Here is a 19450-nt window from a genome sequence, read left to right as displayed (position 1 = left end):
CGGGGATCTGGCGGGCCATTCTAAGGTTGTGATGTCGTGGGAGCTTCTCTGGAGATGCGTGCAGCGTGAACCCGGGCATTATCCTGCTGAAACATCCCATTAGCAATGTTCGCCATCATAGGGACAACCACTGGATTGAGTACCCTATCAACGTACTGTCGAGCAGTCATAGTGCCCTCAACAAGCACTAATTGTGATTTCACATTAAAGCCAATAGCTCCCCAGACCATAATGCTTGGTGTTGGCCCTGGGTGCCTCTCGACAATAAGATCTGGGGGGCTCCTCTCCCCGGTACGTCGGCGCACACGATTCCGACGATCACTGCGGGCAAGACAGAAGCGCGATTCATCACTGAAGACGACCCTACGCCATTCGTCGACCCACGTCGATCTTTCTCGACACCAGGCCAGCCTTACACGTCGTTGTTGTGGGGTCAATGGAACATCTTCTGCAGGGACACGGGCTCGTAATCCAGCTGCACGCAGGCGATTACTGTTTATTGTGTAACGTGGGGTGCCACAACTGCTCCAATTTGCGCTGCTGTTGCATGGGGTTCCACCCGGGCCATCCGAATGATGCGGCGATCCTCTCTCACAGTTGTCTGTCGCGCTGGGCCTGTGCCAGGTCTACGATTGTGGGTACCTTCATTTGACCGCTACTGCCATACACATTGTACCGTAGATGCCTGTCGGTCAACACGTGCAGCGACAGGCCTTAGCGATAATCCAGCCTCACACAGCCCAATTATCCGAGCCCTCTCAAACGGCGACAGTTGTTGATAGTGTGCTCTTCTCTGTCGTCGAGGCATGTTTGACGTGGAACACTTCACTGCACAGACTGCAAGTCAACTACGCTACACCAGAGTCTGTATACTGGAGTTGATTCCTCCGCGACCAATCACGTGGGGAGACCTGTAGCAACAATCCAATGGGTCTGAAACTTTGATCGTTTAGATACCTACATGGCATCGTTCCATATCATGAAAATCAACACAAACGACCAATACCTTCATGGTGTTGCAATTTTCATTTTCTTAAGTGTAGTAATGACAGCGTGTGGCCTCCGAAGAGACCTGGTGCAGGTCTTCCTAATGACGCCGTATAGGCGACCTTCGCGTCTATGAGGATGGAATCATCCAATGCAGTTTTAAATTCGGAACGGACGGGAATCAAACCCGGGACGCTCTGGACCAAAGGCCAGCACGCTAACCCTTTGGCCATGGGCCTGACGGTGTGAAGAGTGAAACGAGTAATATGGGGTGATGCATCACACTGCATCGTGTGGTATGGGAGGGGTTGGATATAGTAAATGTCTGCAGAACGGTATCTGCTAGTGTGCGTAGTGGCAACAGTGAAATTTGGAGGGGGCAACATTACAACGTGGGAGTCAATGTATCGCAGTAGACTGCTCTTCTTTACCATTTCGTCTAGGGAGGTTCGATTCTATAGGTAATATTCTAGAAATATTACAAATATTACAACTATAAGACTTTTCATGATCACATTAGAAAGCATACTTTTAACTCATCGTGGAATTGAGCAAAATTGTTTTACTACCAGTAAGCACCACCGCCCACGGCATATGTTCTGATTGTTCCTGTACGATAGAACGCGGTCATTACAAGATAATATTGATAAATGTTCTTACCTCGACAATGATATCGTTTCCATACCAACAATACATGAAGAGCTCGTACATCATAGTGGCCAGATAACTCCCGTACGTAGCCAGGGGACCCAAGTCCGACGCCGTTGTCTGCAATATTAAACATCAAATAACTCATTGAAGCGTCATCCAACAAATGGTTTTCAATTATTACGCTTTAAACATTCACCAATCGCAATAATTTGACTGTTTCAGTCGGTCAAAACATTAAATATTAAAGAACCCATTACTTTGCTTGGCAATAAAATTAATTTTCTGAATGGATATCCGACTATAACTATAAGGAACAACAAAGGAACGAAAAGAAGAAACTGAAATACACGAGACTGAAGCGTGTCTGTAACAGTAATTTCTTTTCCACAAAATAAAAGTATAGGCCTACACTTTTCCGGTGAACACTTCTGTCGCGCTAACTCAGATATGTTTTCGGCGCCGGTGGCATATGAAAGGACTAAGACAAGAAAGGAAGCGCCTATGGCCTTAATTGAGGTACAGCCTCAGCATTTGACTGATGTGAAAATTGGGAACGATGGATAAACGTCTTCAGTGCTTCAGACCGTGGGGTTCGAACCCTCGTCTTCCGAAAGCTCTTTATACCTACGTTGCCGTACCACAAGCCAAATCGCTCGGCCAGTATACACTTCTGTTTATATCGTGATCATAGCCTCAGGATTTCCAGTCTAAGTAGAATCCGAGCCACAGGAACTAGATTTTAATTTTAAAATCCCGTATGAATTACCCGGAATTAGATCCACCTCATAGAGAAGTTACTGTCAGCACCACTTGGCTATCACAGTCACTTCAGGTGTATTCATCCCGCGACCCTCGATCACATCACATGAGATCCATAGTATAATTTGTAAGTTATAGGCTATAATATAACAATCGTTTCAGAATTAAGTAATTTTGTTTGTAAGAAGATGAATCTACAAGAGTAAAAACTAATACATTGTTTCCATAACAAGTGTTTACAAAGTTAAACAAGGAAGGAAATCCCATCCCATCTGTATTGGGAGTATAACACCAAGATCATTATTTCTTTCTTTCTTTCTTTCTTAATCCGATTACCCTGCAGGTGGTTTTTCCCTCGGACTCAGCGAGGGATCCTATCTCTATCGCCTCAAGAGCAGTGTCCTGGAGCGTGAGACTTTGGGTCGGGGGATACAACTGGGGAGGATGACCAGTACCTCGCCCAGGTGGCCTCACCCGCTATGCGTGACAGGGGCCTTGTTGGGAGGGGAATATTGGAAGGGATACACAAGGAAGAGGGAAGGAGACGGCCGTGGCCTTAAGTTTGGTACCATCCCGGCATTTGCCTGGAGGAGAAGTGGGCAACCACGGAAAACCCCTTCCAGGATGGCTGACGTGAGAATCGAACCCACCTCTACTCAGTTGACCTCCCGAGGCTAAGTGGACCCCGTTCCAGCCCTCGTACCACTTTTCAAATTTCGTGGCAGAGCCTGGAATCGAACCCGGGCCTCCAGGAGTGGCAGCTAATCACACTAACCACTACACCACAGAGGCGGACACTAAATACTACTTCGCCTCGCAAATAATGTATTTACGAATCGGTTCCGTATTTTCTATACATATCTAGTTTTGTTTCTAAAACTATTCACTAAGAATTGAAGAAACATGACCAATCACACGGGCATGCATGTTTTTTTAGCGGATTGTTGGTGTTAGGTAGTGTTGTAAACGCTTGATATTACCGAGCGAGTTGGTCGTGTGGATATGGGCGCACAGCAGAGAGCTTGAATTCAGGAGATAATGGGTCCGAATCACACCATCGGCAGCTCTGAAGATGGTTTTACATTTTCATATCAGACAAATGCTGGAGCTGTACCTTAATTAAGGCCATGGCCGCTATCTTCCCAATCCTCACCCTTTCCCATTCTTCCGTTGCCAAAAATCTTCGAGGTGTTAGTGCGACGTTAAGAAAAGAAGCCCCCCTGATATTACTTTTCTATGGACAAGTTCTTTATTTCTTTCTTTGTTTCTTTCTTAACCTGTTTACCCTCCAGGGTCGGTTTTTCCCTCGGACTCAGTGAGGATCCCACCTCTATCACCTCGAGGACAGTGTCCTCGAGCGTGAGACTTTTGGGTCAGGGGATACAGCTGGGAAGGAGGACCAGTACCTCGCCCAGGCGGCCTCACCTGCTTTGCTGAACAGGGGCCTTGTGGGAGGATGGGTAAATTGGAAGGGATAGACAACGAAGAGGTAAGGAAGCGAGCGTGGCCATAAGGTAGGTACCATCCCGGCATTTGCCGGGAAGAGAAGTGGGAAACCACGAAAAAAAAAAAACACTTCGAGGATGGCTGAGGTGGGAACTGAACCCCCTCTACTCAGTTGACCTCCCGAGGCTGAGTAGACCCCGTACCAGCCCTCGTACCACTTTTCAAATTTTGTGACAGAGCCGGGAATCGAACCCGGGCCTCCAGGGGTGGCAGCTAATCACACTAATCACCACATCACAGAGGCGCACTTGAGTAAAAATCGCCTGAAGAAAATTCAACCTCTTCCAGCATATCTTATAGAGAGAGAGGCTTCCACAGGCTTAGGCCATATGGACCTGTGGTACGGAGGAAACTCTCAGTCAGAAAATGTGATTAAAAGATTACTGTCTAAAAAACGCCTAAATAATGCTCATAAATGTTATGGTGGTAGTGAAACAGTATACATATTTACATTATACAATACAAAATATTTACATTTAGACTTTTACGTGGTTGTTTGTTTCGCCCGCCTGGTGACCAGGGTCGTTAAGGCGTGAAGTCCATATGATCTGACACCGCGCTTAGCCGGTTCGAGTCCCGATGGTCAAATAAAATTTCACCATGAGAATGTTGGCCGGCAATCACTATATTGCATACCAAAAGTCTGGATTAAATTCCAAATATTTTCGGACTGTTTGTGTGGAGTGAGGGCATACGACGCTATTGTTGGTGATTCTTCCGTCAAATGGAGACGTAAAGCAGGCCCATTGGTGCTATTCGACAGGAGTAGGCTGAGTACCGACACCGACCCTTCCTACTATCAAATATCACGTCATTCAACTCATCACATAAACTCCTCTGATGAGGTTGACGTCAGGAAGGGCATCCGGTCGTAAAGACTCGCCATCTCACTTCACACCCGACCCCGTAGAGAAATGGGTCAAGGGTTGGCGATACTTGATGGTTTGTTTTACTTTAAAGTCAGTCTATCCAACAACTTTCTTAATTATTTTCACACTTTTATTTTGCTCATTAGCAATACGATTATACCTCTTAGGCCTATAAGAACTCATGTATCTATGTTTGTTTACGTATGTCATCCTTATAAACGTCCTGGTTCTAATAACAACAGAACAAAAGGATCGAAAGGTGAGGATATTTTTTAAATATAAAAACACGTGGACATTTCTTAAGAGTTTCCACGGAAGGCACTAAGTTTAGTTTCCATTTTAACATTTGAATTAATACACTTGTCAGTCTGTTTCATTAAGTGCCCCCTGGAATAGTTTCTAGCCAATTCCTAGGTGAAGAAGAAACGTTGACGATTTGAGTTCCGTACATACTGGCTTTGTGTACAGATCACACATAAGCATCCTCAACACCTAAAATATTTACACTTACAAAATATTTACATATTTGAATTGCAAACATTTTCGCAATTTTCGTGTGGAGTGAGGGCATACGACGCTGTTGATGGTGATTCGTCACCCCGATTAAAGGTACTAATCAATTTTCATTTAATTTCACACTTCTTCTGTTATCTAACGTGCTTAGAACGACCGACAACAGCACAGCATAAAAAAAATTAAACTCCTACAATGTCGCAAAGGTAAACACCAACATTAGATTAATAGCGTCAAATTCACTATGGAGAATACGTGCTACATTGCGAGTTATCGCAAGGCATTGATTGCCAGGGCACATAGCGGGATGGCCTTGAAAATGAGTGTAGTAGTATACTATACATTATGAATTATGCCGAAAGTGTCAAGTTTCAAGTAATCTTTAATTAAGAAGTTGTTGCAGGAGTTAACCCATTTCACATCGGATGGTAAAATTATATTCTGTGACGTTTGCAGCAAAGAGGTGAGTGAAACTTGTTTTATATTTCCCCCTAACGAGTTATTATCAATCTAGCAAAATAAACATTGTATTTTGACTGTTGCCTATTAAAATACGTAAAATTGAAGATGTCTAAAATTATTTTCAAACCAATTTTAGGCAGCTGAAATAACATTTCAGCACCTAAAAATCCGAAGTCTAGTGTTTCTGTGGCGGTTGGAAGTGCAGTGTGTTGTCAAATAGGAAGAGAAACATATTGGAATGAACACCCAGTCCCCGAGCCAGAAGAATTATTTCGACGTGATTAAAATCCCCGATCCGGCCAAGAATCAAATCCGGGACGTTCTGAAACGAAGGCCTAAACGCTGTCCATTCAGCCAAGGATTCGGACAAAACGAAATAATTATTGAGTTTCATTATTTCTATCAGTATTTTTTTAACCTAGAACCTCTTTTCCAGTCATTGACCGGTTCAGGGATGTAACGAATGAAGCATATATAGGCTATTTGTACGATGGGGTCGCCACTCCCAAGGTGATTTATTAATGACTGATAGATGGTATGAAATGAGAATGGAGAGTGTTGCTGGAATGAAAGATGACAGGGAAAACTGGAGTACCCGGAGAAAAACCTGTCCCGCCTCCGCTTTGTCCAGCACAAATCTCACGTGGAGTGACCGGGATTTGAACCACGGTATCCAGCGGTGAGAGACGACGCGCTGCCGTCTGAGCCACGGAGGCTCTTCTATCAGTATTAACATTCAATTTTCATGGTAGTAGAACAAAGCAAAAATCATTATTTCTATCAATTTTAATGTGCAACTTTTGTAGTTTCGCATCTTTCCGCCTGATGTTTAAGGCCGGGCCGCCAGGTGCGCCACTGTCAACATGTCTGTTAGTTTAGTACGGGAGAATACCGAAGTGTCCTGTATTGCCTATAGTGTATTTGATAGCGTTTAGCTTGGCGTAGCGAACTTGGGAACAGTGTTACGTTAGGAGGCGTGGCTTACTGCTGCGCGTCCAGTTGATCAAGGGCCCCATATTGTGGGCGCTTCTCACCTTGACGAGGAGATCGTAGTATGGAATTGATGATATAACTTACATTACGCACCCATGAAGCACCCGTCGCCAGATTATTTTTATTCCTACGATACGGTATAACATAGTAAGAACAGATAATACCGAGCTCGATAGCTGCAGTCGCTTAAGTGCGGCCAGTATCCAGTATTCGGGAGATAGTAGGTTCGAACCCATCTGTCGGCAGCCCTGAAGATGGTTTTCCGTGGTTTCCCATTTTCACACCAGGTAAAATAGCATTATAAGTCCGCCTCTGTGGTGTAGTGGTTAGCGTGATTAGCTGCCACCCCCGGAGGTCCGGGTTCGATTCCCGGCTCTGCCACGAAATTTGAAAAGTGGTACGAGGGCGGAAACGGGGTCCACTCAGCCTCAGGAGGTCAACTGAGTAGAGGTGGGTTCGATTCCCACCTCAGCCATCCTGGAAGTGATTTTCCGTGGTTTCCCACTTCTCCTCCAGGCAAATGCCGGGATGGTACCTCACTTAAGGCCACGGCCGCTTCCTTCCTTGTCTATCCCTTCCAATATTCCCATCCCTCCACAAGACCCCTGTTCATCATAGCAGGTGCGGCCGCCTGGGCGAGGTACTGGTCATTATCCCCAGTTGTATCCCCGACCCAAAAGTCTGAAACTCCAGGACACTGCCCTTGAGGCGGTAGAGGTGGGATCCCTCGCCGAGTCCGAGGGAAAAGCCAACCCTGGAGGGTAAACAGATTAAGATAGATAGAAGAACAGATAATAATAATAATAATAATAATAATAATAATAATAATAATAATAATAATAATGCCGTATGACCTCCGAAGAGGCCTGGTGCAGGCCTTTCGAGTTGACGCCGTGTAATATTAGCAATGTATGTTCTAAAACAATGGGTGCCGAGTCAGCATTTTCCCAGAGGTCATTGACGCCTAGTTGAGTAGTAAGGCTATGTCGATTCTGGAATGAGGTCATTTACCTCTAGTTGAGTAGTAAGGCTATGTAGATTCCAGACCACTGAACGCGGAATAACGCCATAACCTTGCGTACGAGAGAATGCTTAACCTCACAGACTCCATTGAAGGGACCTAATTGATCAGGGAATGATCTGGGGGGTTTTATCCCTAGGTGAGGTTATGACGTCATACGCATACATACGAGGGCAATGCTAACCTCACTTGGAGTGTTGCTGACCGCTAGGTGAGATTATGACGTCATACCCTCACGTACGAGGGCAATTCTAACCTCACGGGTCACTTTAGAGGAGCGGAATCGCTCGGGCTCCCATGGAGGAGCCACAAATCGGTTAGGGGACCTTCAGATGAGGTTAAGACGTCATTATGGCGTGTTAACCTAAGCTTGCGCATGAACGCTAACCTAACATCACACACAGGCTCCCCTTTGAGGAGTGCAATCGGTTATGTGGCTGGTAGTTGAGGTTATGACGTGTTAACCTAACCTCGCTACGAGGAACGCCAACCAAACCTCAGACGGGCTCCTCTTGGAGGAGCCGAACTAGTCAGGTGACTTGTAGGTGTGGTTAGCAGGTGTGTTAACCTAACCTTGGCCACGAACGCTAACCTAACCTCACACACGCTCTTTGTCGTCTCCTCCTCGGAGTAGTGAGTAAGCTGTGACGTACTACACCAAGGGGAGACAGGCAAAGAGCCTATGAGTGCGTGAATAATTCGCTTTACAGTAACTTTTAAACTCGCCGTCAGAGTGTACCTCAAGCTGATGTACATGCGCATATGCGCAATATCTATTCCCCCTGTTTATGCCTCTAGCAGGATCTGATAATGACATCTTAACCTCATATGCAGATCACCTAACCGATTCGTGATTCCTCCAAGGGCGCCCGATCGATTCGGCTTCTCCAAACGGGTCCGTGACCTTTCCGACTCGGCTCCTCCAAAGGGGACCGTCCGATTCGGCTTTTCTAAAGTGGCCCACGAGGTTAGCATTAATTTCGTGGGTAAGGGCATGGCGTCATAACCTCACCTAGCGGTCAACAACACTCCAAGTTGGCCAGTGAGGTTAGTATTGCCCTCGTGCGTACGCGTATGACGTCATAACCTCACCTAGGGGTCAAAAAGCCCCCCAGGTGATTCCATGATAAATTAGGCCCCTCCAATTGAGTCTGTGAGGTTAGGCTTGCTCCCGTACGCAAGCTTATGACGTTATTCCGCGTTGAATGGTCTAGAACCTGCACACCTTTACTACTCAACTAAGGGTCAATGAGCTCATTCCAGAATCAACATAGCCCTACTACTCAACTAGGGGTCAATGGGCTCGTGGGAAAATGCTGACTCAGCACCCATTGTTTTAAAACCTACATTGCTCATACTACTACGCTGTATTGGCGACCTGCTCGTGTGAGAGGATCTATTCAGCTATGGAGCCGGACAGTAAGAACATATGTTAATTTGACACACCGAAAATGTATATACAAAAAGTTGCGGCAATATGAAGCAGAATATCCGTATGGAAATTCTCGTCATTTCACAAGACGAAATTTCTTTTGTTACTAATTTTAAACCAGATACCAGGCAGAAGTTATGCAGGACAATAATATTGCGGTCTGAAATGGTAAAAATAGGCCGTAAATTAATTCTCGGAAAGTGTCCAATAATGTGTAATACCAAGCCTCAGGGAAACTTAGCCTTTTACTGGACCTAGTGAATGAATGACAGCGTACACCGACTACTGTGCACACACGCAATAAAGACTTTGGTAATATTAAACGATACTTATGTACAAAAACTGAACACATTTTGCATTGTTATTGAACATCTTTCACAAATCCTTTGGATAGTCTATAGATGGCGCACATAAAAGAAACCTTTAGCAGACTGATTAAGAAGACTGAAAAATTCACTACTGGCAAAAATTAAAAAAACACATATTAGATATTCAGTTCCGGAAAACAGAAGAAAACAGTGCATAGACCTAGCGGTACTTTAAAAATTATCATGTCGCTCACTTTAATATAATATAAATCCAGCATCATCATATACAAATTCACACACAACTTAAGTATTTCCAGTGCTTAACAGTACGGCTTACAATACTATAGGTTGACCTTACTACTAGCTTAACATTACAAGTGATAACAAAGTGAATTTAAACCGTAATTACCGTACAACAACAACAAGCGTACAACAAGCAAAAAATATTACTAGTACAACTTTCTAAATCCAGCGTCATTATGTACAAATTCGCTCACGACTTAAGTATTTTCAGTACTTAACACTACGAATTACAATACTACAGGTTGAACTCACTACTAGCTTCACACTACAAGTGATAATAAAGTCGAGTTAAAAACATAACTAGCCAACAACTGCAACAACTCGAGTACAAAAAGCAATTCCACGGAAAAAAATATTACAAGAAATACTACTAGTTTTACATTCTAAATCCATCATCATGTACAGTTTCATGCACAACTTAATTATTTCAAATACTTAACACTATGGCTTACGAAACTATAGGTTGAGCTTACTACCAACTTAACGTTACAAGTTATAATAAAGTAAGGTTAAAACATAATTACCCAACAACAAAAATTACAACAACAAGAGTACAACAAGCAATTCCATGGAAAGCAAATGTTACAATAAATACTACTGGTTTATGTTTAAAATTGTAATAAAGTAAAGTTATAAACATTGGTAATTACCCAACAACTACAACAACATGAGTACAACAAGCAATTCCCTGGGAAGAGAATAGCACAAAAAACTCCCAGTTTCACAATCTAAACCAAGCAGAAAATCACAAATTCAGTGTCCGTAATTTACAATTTTTACTTTTCACTTTACACTAGCACTGATGGTCTTCATAAATGGCTTGATACCGGAAGGGAATCTATCAAAGACTGCTGCAGGTAATTTATTCCATTCCCTTATGGTTCTGCTAACAAAGAAAAAATTGCCCACATCCGTATGCTGGTTTCTGGCCCTCTCTTCACTGGATTGACGGGAATCAGACTCTGGGGCTCAAACTTGGATCCGTAACACGTCTCGTAACTGGCAGTGTGTGATGCTTTCTCCTTCAGATAAACCATATGAGGAGTCACTGCTTCCACTATTACTTTCACTGTCACAATTTCTCTCCAGACACGACTTTGAGACGATGCTGGCACCAGTGGGATGTTTTTCAATTAGTTCGATCACATGTCGACCCATCTCCCTTTCTTCCGACGTTATTTCGTGGGAAGAGGAGAGATCTTTTTCCCAGAGATAACGTAATGCCTACTCCAGAACATTAGCCGGATTCATGACTGCTCTCTCAAAGGAACATGTGTTAACTGCCTGGCACAGAAAGCGCAAGGAAATACGCTCGCTTCATCTGGTCACCAGGGTTGTCCACGTCGATCTAAATGCTAACGCATGCAATCCTATTATACATTCACGTGTCTATCTTAGGACCTTACAGCTCGAAATGGCAGCAAAATATGTGTACATTGCTTTCTTCCAAAGAAGCTGCTTTCGGGAAAACCAAGAGGGTACCCGGTGCCCTTGGTACGTGAGTGCGCGGAAGCTGTAACCTGCACCTTGATCATTCAACTGACCTTCATCTGCAAGACGGGTTTCCTGGAGAACTGCTATGTCGATGTTATTCTTCTTAATTCTCTACCCACTATAGCTGTTCACCCTTAGGGTCTTTCAGTTGCTGGGTCATCATGCGCGGAAAAATACTTTCTTTGCTGAGTCGAAGTTATCCCTATTTGAAATAGGTTATTTCTCTGTTCTATGGTGCATACTGCCTAAACCTCTGGGACCGACTATCAGGTTGTGGTTGGGTTTTCCCCAAGCAACTTGCGTTGATTGGTGTAACTTTTGTAGAGTGGACGCCAATAAGAAAAAATGGGTGGTCTTGATGTAGTCACAGAAATTGACGAAAGCAAATTCGGAGAGGTCGAATTACAGTCGAGGAAGGCGTACGGAAGGATAGTGGTTATTTGGAGTGGTAGGGAGAGAAACATAAAAATCTTTTTTTGTTGCTCCAGTCGAGAAAAGGGATAAGGAGGCATTGCTCGCAGTAATTAAAGAGTCGGTGTTGCCAGGCACAATAATCATTTCGAACTGTTGGAAGTCCTACGGCTGACTGGAACGCGAAGGATTCGTGCACCTGCATGTCAACCATTCGATTCAATTCATTGATAGCAGGAGGCGTGGCCAAGTGAACAGGGGTAATAGGAGGGTGATGCCAAGCAACAGACCGCCGGTACACATCCAAAATATCGAGAGAGCAAGTGGAGGCACATCAAGAACGGATCGTACTCCATTCCTGGCTTCGGAAGAAGGAAAGCCCACTTTGCTGGCTACTTGGTAGAGTTCCCATTTGAAGACAAACTTTCCTGCTGACACGAGGGTGCACGATTTTTTAAAGCTGCAAGAGTGCTGTACCCTCCCCTACATTAAGGTTAGTTGAATAGAGAATTATTGTTCTTCTGTATTGTACATTATTTCTTTACAGATTGCATTCACTTGTGTATTTATTGTGCTGTTGTGTATTTCTTGTGCGCGGGTTGGTAACGGAATTCATTGCTGGGAGTGACGTCATATCCCATAGTGTCTCACCCAATGGAAATGCTGGTAGGTAGTTAGGCGATGGACTATGGCGCGTGATAAATTGTATTAGGTTATAAAAGCGAAATTATTTCTGGGGGACTGCGGTTGGGTTCTTGGCTGTCGCAGTGAACACATCTCTCCTCTACAAGGTATTCCATTTAAAAGATTTCTAACATATTACATCCTTATCGTGCTATAAACGTATGGTAAGTCATACTGAATTTCAAATATATTGGGCTTTATTCCAATAAAGACTACCGGGTATTATATTTAAAAAATCTCGTATGGCGTCAAGATTTTTTAAACGCCCGGCATCCTGAATCTGGGTGATCAAATGTCTGTAGCAATTTGTAGGACTTTCTAAAGGAAGTTCATCTGAACGTATTAAGTATGATGGTGTTTATTTGAAAGTAATATGTAAAATGATTTCTGTCATAACGTAATTGCAATGTAACAAAATATATAATCATCACCACCATGAGAAATTATATTTCATATTGATGAGCTAATAGGTACAGAGTTTAATTCGACGCGTATCGTTTCGGATGTTTACGGGTAAACTATTTAGTTGTTTCTGTGTTTGTGGTTATTATCCTTGTGTAATTTTATTTGAGTTTCATCTGTTGAGGTTAATGTTTGGGAAAGTTACACTCTTGATCGTGGCATGTTCTGATTTTGTTACCATTGCTTCTTACCGTTTGGAGTTTTTTTAACTTATTTCATTCTCGTTTAATGCTTAACTTCAATTGTGATTCCTGATTATTTTTAATTCTTTAGCCGTACATGGGACGATCGGGTAGAATTAACTGTGTAATGAGCCTGCATTTGGTGATTTCAAAAATATTTGTTCTCGGCAATGTCTAAAGCCAAATTTAAAGGTAATTTCTGAGGTTACTAACCTGACTGTAAGCAGTTTTATGTGAGTGAAACCGGAAGCCTCTACCGTTTCTTTCTGTATTTTTGTGGGCTTACTTACCTCCACTTTATTTGTTCTTCTGGGGTAATTAGTGTTCTGTGGATTTTCTTAAATTTTAATTATGTTCTTGGGGGCTTGGAATTTCTTAACCTTAATTCCTTAGTTTGATTTTCTCTTGTTTTGTGTGTCTTATTGCTGGGACACGCCTAACTTTGTTGACGGGATGGATTTGTTTTTAGAATGTTGACTGACATTGATAACCTTCTATGTGAATTGGTGGTTGTTCTTGGTGAAGTTATTTTACTTATTCTGTTTTCCTAAGGGGAACATTTAATTAGTTAATTCATTCATTTTCTAATTTATCCTTCCATTTAATTGTATTATTATTATTATTATTATTATTATTATTATTTTTATTATTATTATTATTATTATTATTATTATTGTTGTTGTTGTTGTTGTTGTTGTTGTTGTTGTTGTTGTTAAAGTTCTGCTTTCCTTCTGGTTTCACAACCTCTAAACACAACTTCAGTAAAGATTTCTGGGGAAATCCTTTTTTAAATTTTCATCAGTTCTTCATTCTTCACTTGATTTTATAAGAAAGGCCTTAAAACCTAGGAAACCCATGGGATAACAAAATTGTGTTGTATATATTATTTAAGCAAATCATCACCTAATTGTAAATTTCAGTTACCATTAAAACATAAGGTTCCATACCAGCATGTAAGTTACCAAGTCTGAAACACTTCCAGCGGCCAGTAGAACTTGTACGTAACTTGTTCAGTTCATTCAATTATTTTCTTAATTGTATTCATGACTTGTTTATTGGCCTTCTGTAAGATTGGTATTTCTTAGTTTTGATTGTAACCATAAATTAAATTTGTGATCCCTCCCTCTTGTACGTGATTATTCCTTTATTTTCGGGTCTTTCCTAGCGCGTCTTGCGACACTTCGGATGATTTTCATACTGTTGTACGGTAAGTTATTTATATCTTGTGTTGGTGTTTATAATTAAACTTGTTGTTGTGTTGTTATTTTGGGACTTGTTTGGGTACAGAGGTGTATTTCAGTTCAGTAGAATTGTACAAATTATGTTTTGATTAACAGCTACTGACTTATTTATTATTTGGTCATAAGTTTACTTTGTCAGACAGTTTCCTTTCCTTCTTTTTGTATTAGAGGCCAAAGGCACCAAGTCAAGTATATTTCAGAAACAAATGACAAAAATTAAAATTCTTGAAGTGAATGGTAAGAAGGCGTAAAACGTGTGTGTTATGTTTACGAATCTTTTAATGTAAAAAGTGCAAGTGAAGTAAACGTAGACCAAAATATTCTGTTTGCTCTTTTGTAAAATTCCATTTTTGCGACATAGTGCCTTTTACCTACAGGGCACAAAATTGAAGTACGGTCTGTTATAACTCCTAATATCTATGCAACTCTTCCTACACAACAGTTGAGTGGACAAGACGATACTTGATACTCATTTACATTCTAATATATTACCGCATGATATTCGTGACCGTAGTTATAAATTTACCTTACGGTTTTTTTACAAGTTGCTTTACGTCGCACCGACACAGGTAGGTCATATGGCGACGATAGGGCAGGAAAGTTCTAGGAGTTGGAAGGAATCGCCCGTGGCCTTAATTAAGGTACAGGCCCAGCATTTGCTTGGTGTGAAAATGGGAAACCACGGAAAACCATTTTCAGGGCTGCCGACAGTGGGTTTCGAAACCACTATCTCTCGAATACTGGATACTGGCCGCACTTAATCAACTGCAGCTATCGAGCTCGGTACCTTACGTATTAATAATTGCTTTGGTAATATACAAAGTAAAATTTTACTTTACATTTTAGCCGATATTGTTAAGTTGTTGATTGGGGTTGGACGTTTGGACAGGGGCGCAGTTTTAGTTCCAGTACGTCCCATAGCCATTATAGGTATGTCCTTAGTTTCTGGTAGTTGTCAGGCCAGTTCCGGCAGGAGTTTCCATAGCTTATGAGAAAATATTCTCAGCAACTTTCCACCATCAATCCCAATTTATAAACTAAGATCAAATAAATTGTCATCGAATTTTAGATGGAGGACGACTCACACTCTCTCCACCTGTTACCCAACAAATCACTATAGCCTATTTCATTATTGATAATAATAGTGCAGTAACAGGAACATACCACTGATACAACAAAAGCTGTGAGGCATATGACGGCTACGCTGGTCATGAACTGGGCCATCACTGCTGGGCTGATGATGGACTCTAGCTCCTTCACAGACCTAGTGGATACGATACATACATTGTTAAATCTATCAAAATATTATTATTATTATTATTATTATTATTATTATTATTATTATTTTTATTATTATTATTATTATTATTATTATTTGTAACAAGCATGCAACTACGTAGTATAATTAGCATTCCACACAAAGGAGTTTGTATTCACTTTTGACACCCAGGAAAAGAAAACCACTATATTCAACTCCATGACTTCCCATGAGGTAATCTACATTGAGCCAGCACATATCCGTAAGAGCCATGAAGACCCTTTGAGAGGTAAAGACTTCCTCAGTCGGTAACCTCTGCACTTAGTGGAATAGAGGAGTTAGCTTTATATCCGGCCGCCTTTTCCCACGGAAATTAACCTGGTACTCATTTCTCATACAGGATGATTCAACCCCAGGGTTATGTGTCTCTTTAGAAGTGGAAATGTTGCTTCTAAATGTTTCTACTTTCTGACGGAGAATCAAACCCACGTCTTTCCATGTGAATCGAGACACGCCTTTACCGCATTGGCTAGATAACTCCATAGCTTGACAATGATAACGATACTACTACTAATAATAATAATGTTATTGGTTTTACATACCACTAGGTCTTTCTAAGGTTTTCAGAGGCGCCGCGATGCTAGTATTAGGTACGGGAGGAGTTCTTTTATGAGCCGGTAAATCTACTTACACGAGGCTGGCGTAATTGAGGACCTTCAAATATCACCGGACTGAGATGGGATTGTACGCATCAGCTTGGGTACAGAAGGTCAGCGCTTTTACCGTCTGAGCCACTCAGCCCGGCCCCCTAAACTACACTGAATGCCCTAATAATTAGAGACGCTTATCTAGTGTCTTCATACCAGTACTCTGGATCTTACAACGGCCTGAATCCGAGAAAGATGTATTGTAATTTTCGCAGATTGATTGGTGATGTTAGTCATGTTCGAAGCGCTTATTTTGCCTGATTCCATAACTGATCAACGGAATTAAAACGGAAGAACAGGGAGGCCGCCGTAGCAATGTTGACTCTCTGTTATGTTCCTGGAATCACACTCATACGGTACCAACCATTTACTATTGGATATAGCCGTTTTCCTCTGCAAATGCCATTTGCATCAACGTGTGTACGTGGTCACCAACAAGTTGTAAAAATTTACCGGCAACCATACATCCACCTCATTGAAACAGTCCTCACACACTAAATTTCGGCCATCGCCCAGTTCTGACACACGCCATTGACTCACGTTGTTTTATCCACAATCGGAATCTCCTGTTAGCATGGAACTATGCAAACCTTGATCCATAGGATCATATAGCCTTCTTCTACAGTCTGGTTACAGTGGTCTATGACAAAGTACGGGGGACATTTCTTGTTCGTAGCTGTTCGTAGCCCTTGAAGATATCTGCTGGCATACCAACCCCCACCCGCACCTGTTAATGTTTGACCTGCGTTTCGTTGTGCCGACGTTGCAGTTATCTATTATTGATGAAGCTGTAGCACTCTTGTTTATCTGCACAATCTTACTGAATCGTCTTGTACTCGTTTCGTCTGTTTTCATTTTACCAATGGAGAGTGCCTTGCTACTGTAACACTTGTTCTGTTGGTTTCGAAAATCCAGATAATGTTGCGGTATGGGAAAGGCTTCTACCTGCCATGTGGGCACCGACAACCATGCCCTGTGCGATCACTTTTTATCTTTTCGCATGCCCCCACTCTCTGTGCCCTCCCCCTCCCCCTCCCCCGAGAATGAGAATAATGGGTAGATTATTCCGTATCGTTTAGACGTGATCCTGGTAAAAACAGCGCTGGGCCTCAACGCTGACCATTCAGGCAAGGAGTCCGACAGATAACAAAAAAATCATATTCCTTCGAAAACATTAAAACATGGACTCATCTTTTTTTCAGAGTTGGATATTCGCCCTTCTACTCACAAAAGGTGGAGTGGGGATGTTGGGATTATCGTACTGCTGTTTATGTTTACTACACCGGGTGGTACAGCTACCCCTATTTTTCCCGAACATATGCAACCAGCTAGGAATTATTTGTGTCTGTAGTCCTATCTTACGCAACATTTTCCAGCAATTTTGTGTGCAGTTATCCCGATATAGACTTCCCCGCACAATGCAAAAACGGTACAAGAGGTAGTAATTAAACTTGTTGTGTTGTTATTTTCGGACTTTATGTAGAGCGGAGTTCAATAATCTAGTCATTTTTACGAAAGGTTACTGTACTGTTCAAACTATAGCCACTATGGCTGTCGGTAGAGAACTGCGCACTTGATTCGCCCAAGAGGCCATTTTCTTTTGATAGAAAGGGGTGGTCATGATATCATAGAAAACGTGATAGGCTAGGACAAATTACAGACATGTCAATTCACCACCATTTTGTATAGTCTCATCACATCGAAATTGATAGAAACGTGTTTCTCACAGTATTTTATAATCTATGGCACGGAAATGCTCTGTAGCAGATGTGATAGCTTGCGCTATGTAATTACTGCCGTTAGAGTTCAATAAATGCATAAAACCGGGCGATATGATTGTAACACATCAGTAAATTTTCGAAGAGAGAACTTTCGCTCTCGTGAATGCAGATTTATAGGAGCTGAAGGTTTACGCTGGAAGTAGCTGCGCGGGATTATGCGTGCAAAACGTATCTGGATAGGCTATTCAAGCAGTGAAGGTTTACACCCTTCTTGAATCATTCCTTTTCTTATTTTCATTTTGTACTCCCCTAGGCATCATTTACGAAAACTTAACATTTCTGAAGTTTCAGATATTCTTCTAAGGAAGATATAATAAATATCGCAATGTAAGCACCGACTGTGGACAAATGCATTGTGAATACCACCTGAAATATTATGCTGGACTCATTCAACCAAGTAATAGGTATTATCGGCACACTTTATCTGGATGCCTTTACACCCTAGTGCTGAATCCGTCGACCTTTGAAACACAAACTACGAATCGCTTAAGCATCGCTGTGCGGCATCTGGCGTACACTTTACGTACCACTACTGTTGTTATTTACGCAGCAAAGCCGAACTATGGAATTCATGCTAGGAACAAGATTCGCATCGAGAAATGTCATATAATGTTATATAATGTGTATGTGACACAGTTGTTGGCTTAAGATAGTAAGGGTTTAGAAACTTCATATCGATCGATCATATTCTCGATTCAATTCAGATTTCATTTTCATTCAGTTTGCAGCACTGCCGGAACCGGGACAGCTCCCTCCTTACTCCTCACCCCGTACACAAATGCATCCAGATAAAGTCTGCCGATAATACATACCCTACGCGTAGGGAATGGTTCCAACTATTTGGGCTTAAGAGATACAGGATTCTTAAGCACACTCTGGTGTTTGCAGCAAGGTAAAACATGTCTGCACATTCGAGTTCAGAACTTGTAAAATACAAGATCAGTTTCGAAGCGATAGCTTAGATTGTTCCATTAGCAATGACTTGCGAAACCTACTCTTCGTCGTCTAGAGTGGCAACATGGTACTAATCGCAGCCATGTGATCTTTTCTAGGGATTCAGAGTTCGAATCTAGTTACGAGCTTTTCAAATTTATTTTTATATTATGCTCGTAAAGGCATTCGTAATTAAGGTTTAACTTCCTTAAGTCTCAAGAGACGGGGTCCACTCAGCCTCGGGAGGTCAACTGAGTAGAGGTGTGTTCGATTCCCACCTCAGCCATCCTGGAAGTGGTTTTCCGTGGTTTCCAACTTCTCCTCCAGGCAAATGCCGGGATGGTACTTAACTTTTGGCAGGTTCGATCCTGACTCAGTCTGGTGGTATTTGAAGGTGCTCAAATACGACAGCCTCGTTTCGGTAGATTTACTGGCACGTAAAAGAACTCCTGCGGCACTAAATTCCGGCACCTCTGCGCCTCCGAAGACCGTA

The sequence above is a fragment of the Anabrus simplex genome, chromosome 2 (genome assembly GCF_040414725.1).
Source record: "Anabrus simplex isolate iqAnaSimp1 chromosome 2, ASM4041472v1, whole genome shotgun sequence".
NCBI lineage: Eukaryota > Metazoa > Arthropoda > Insecta > Orthoptera > Tettigoniidae > Anabrus > Anabrus simplex.
The sequence above is the reverse complement of the archived record's forward strand: the minus strand, read 5'-3'. Positions refer to the sequence as shown.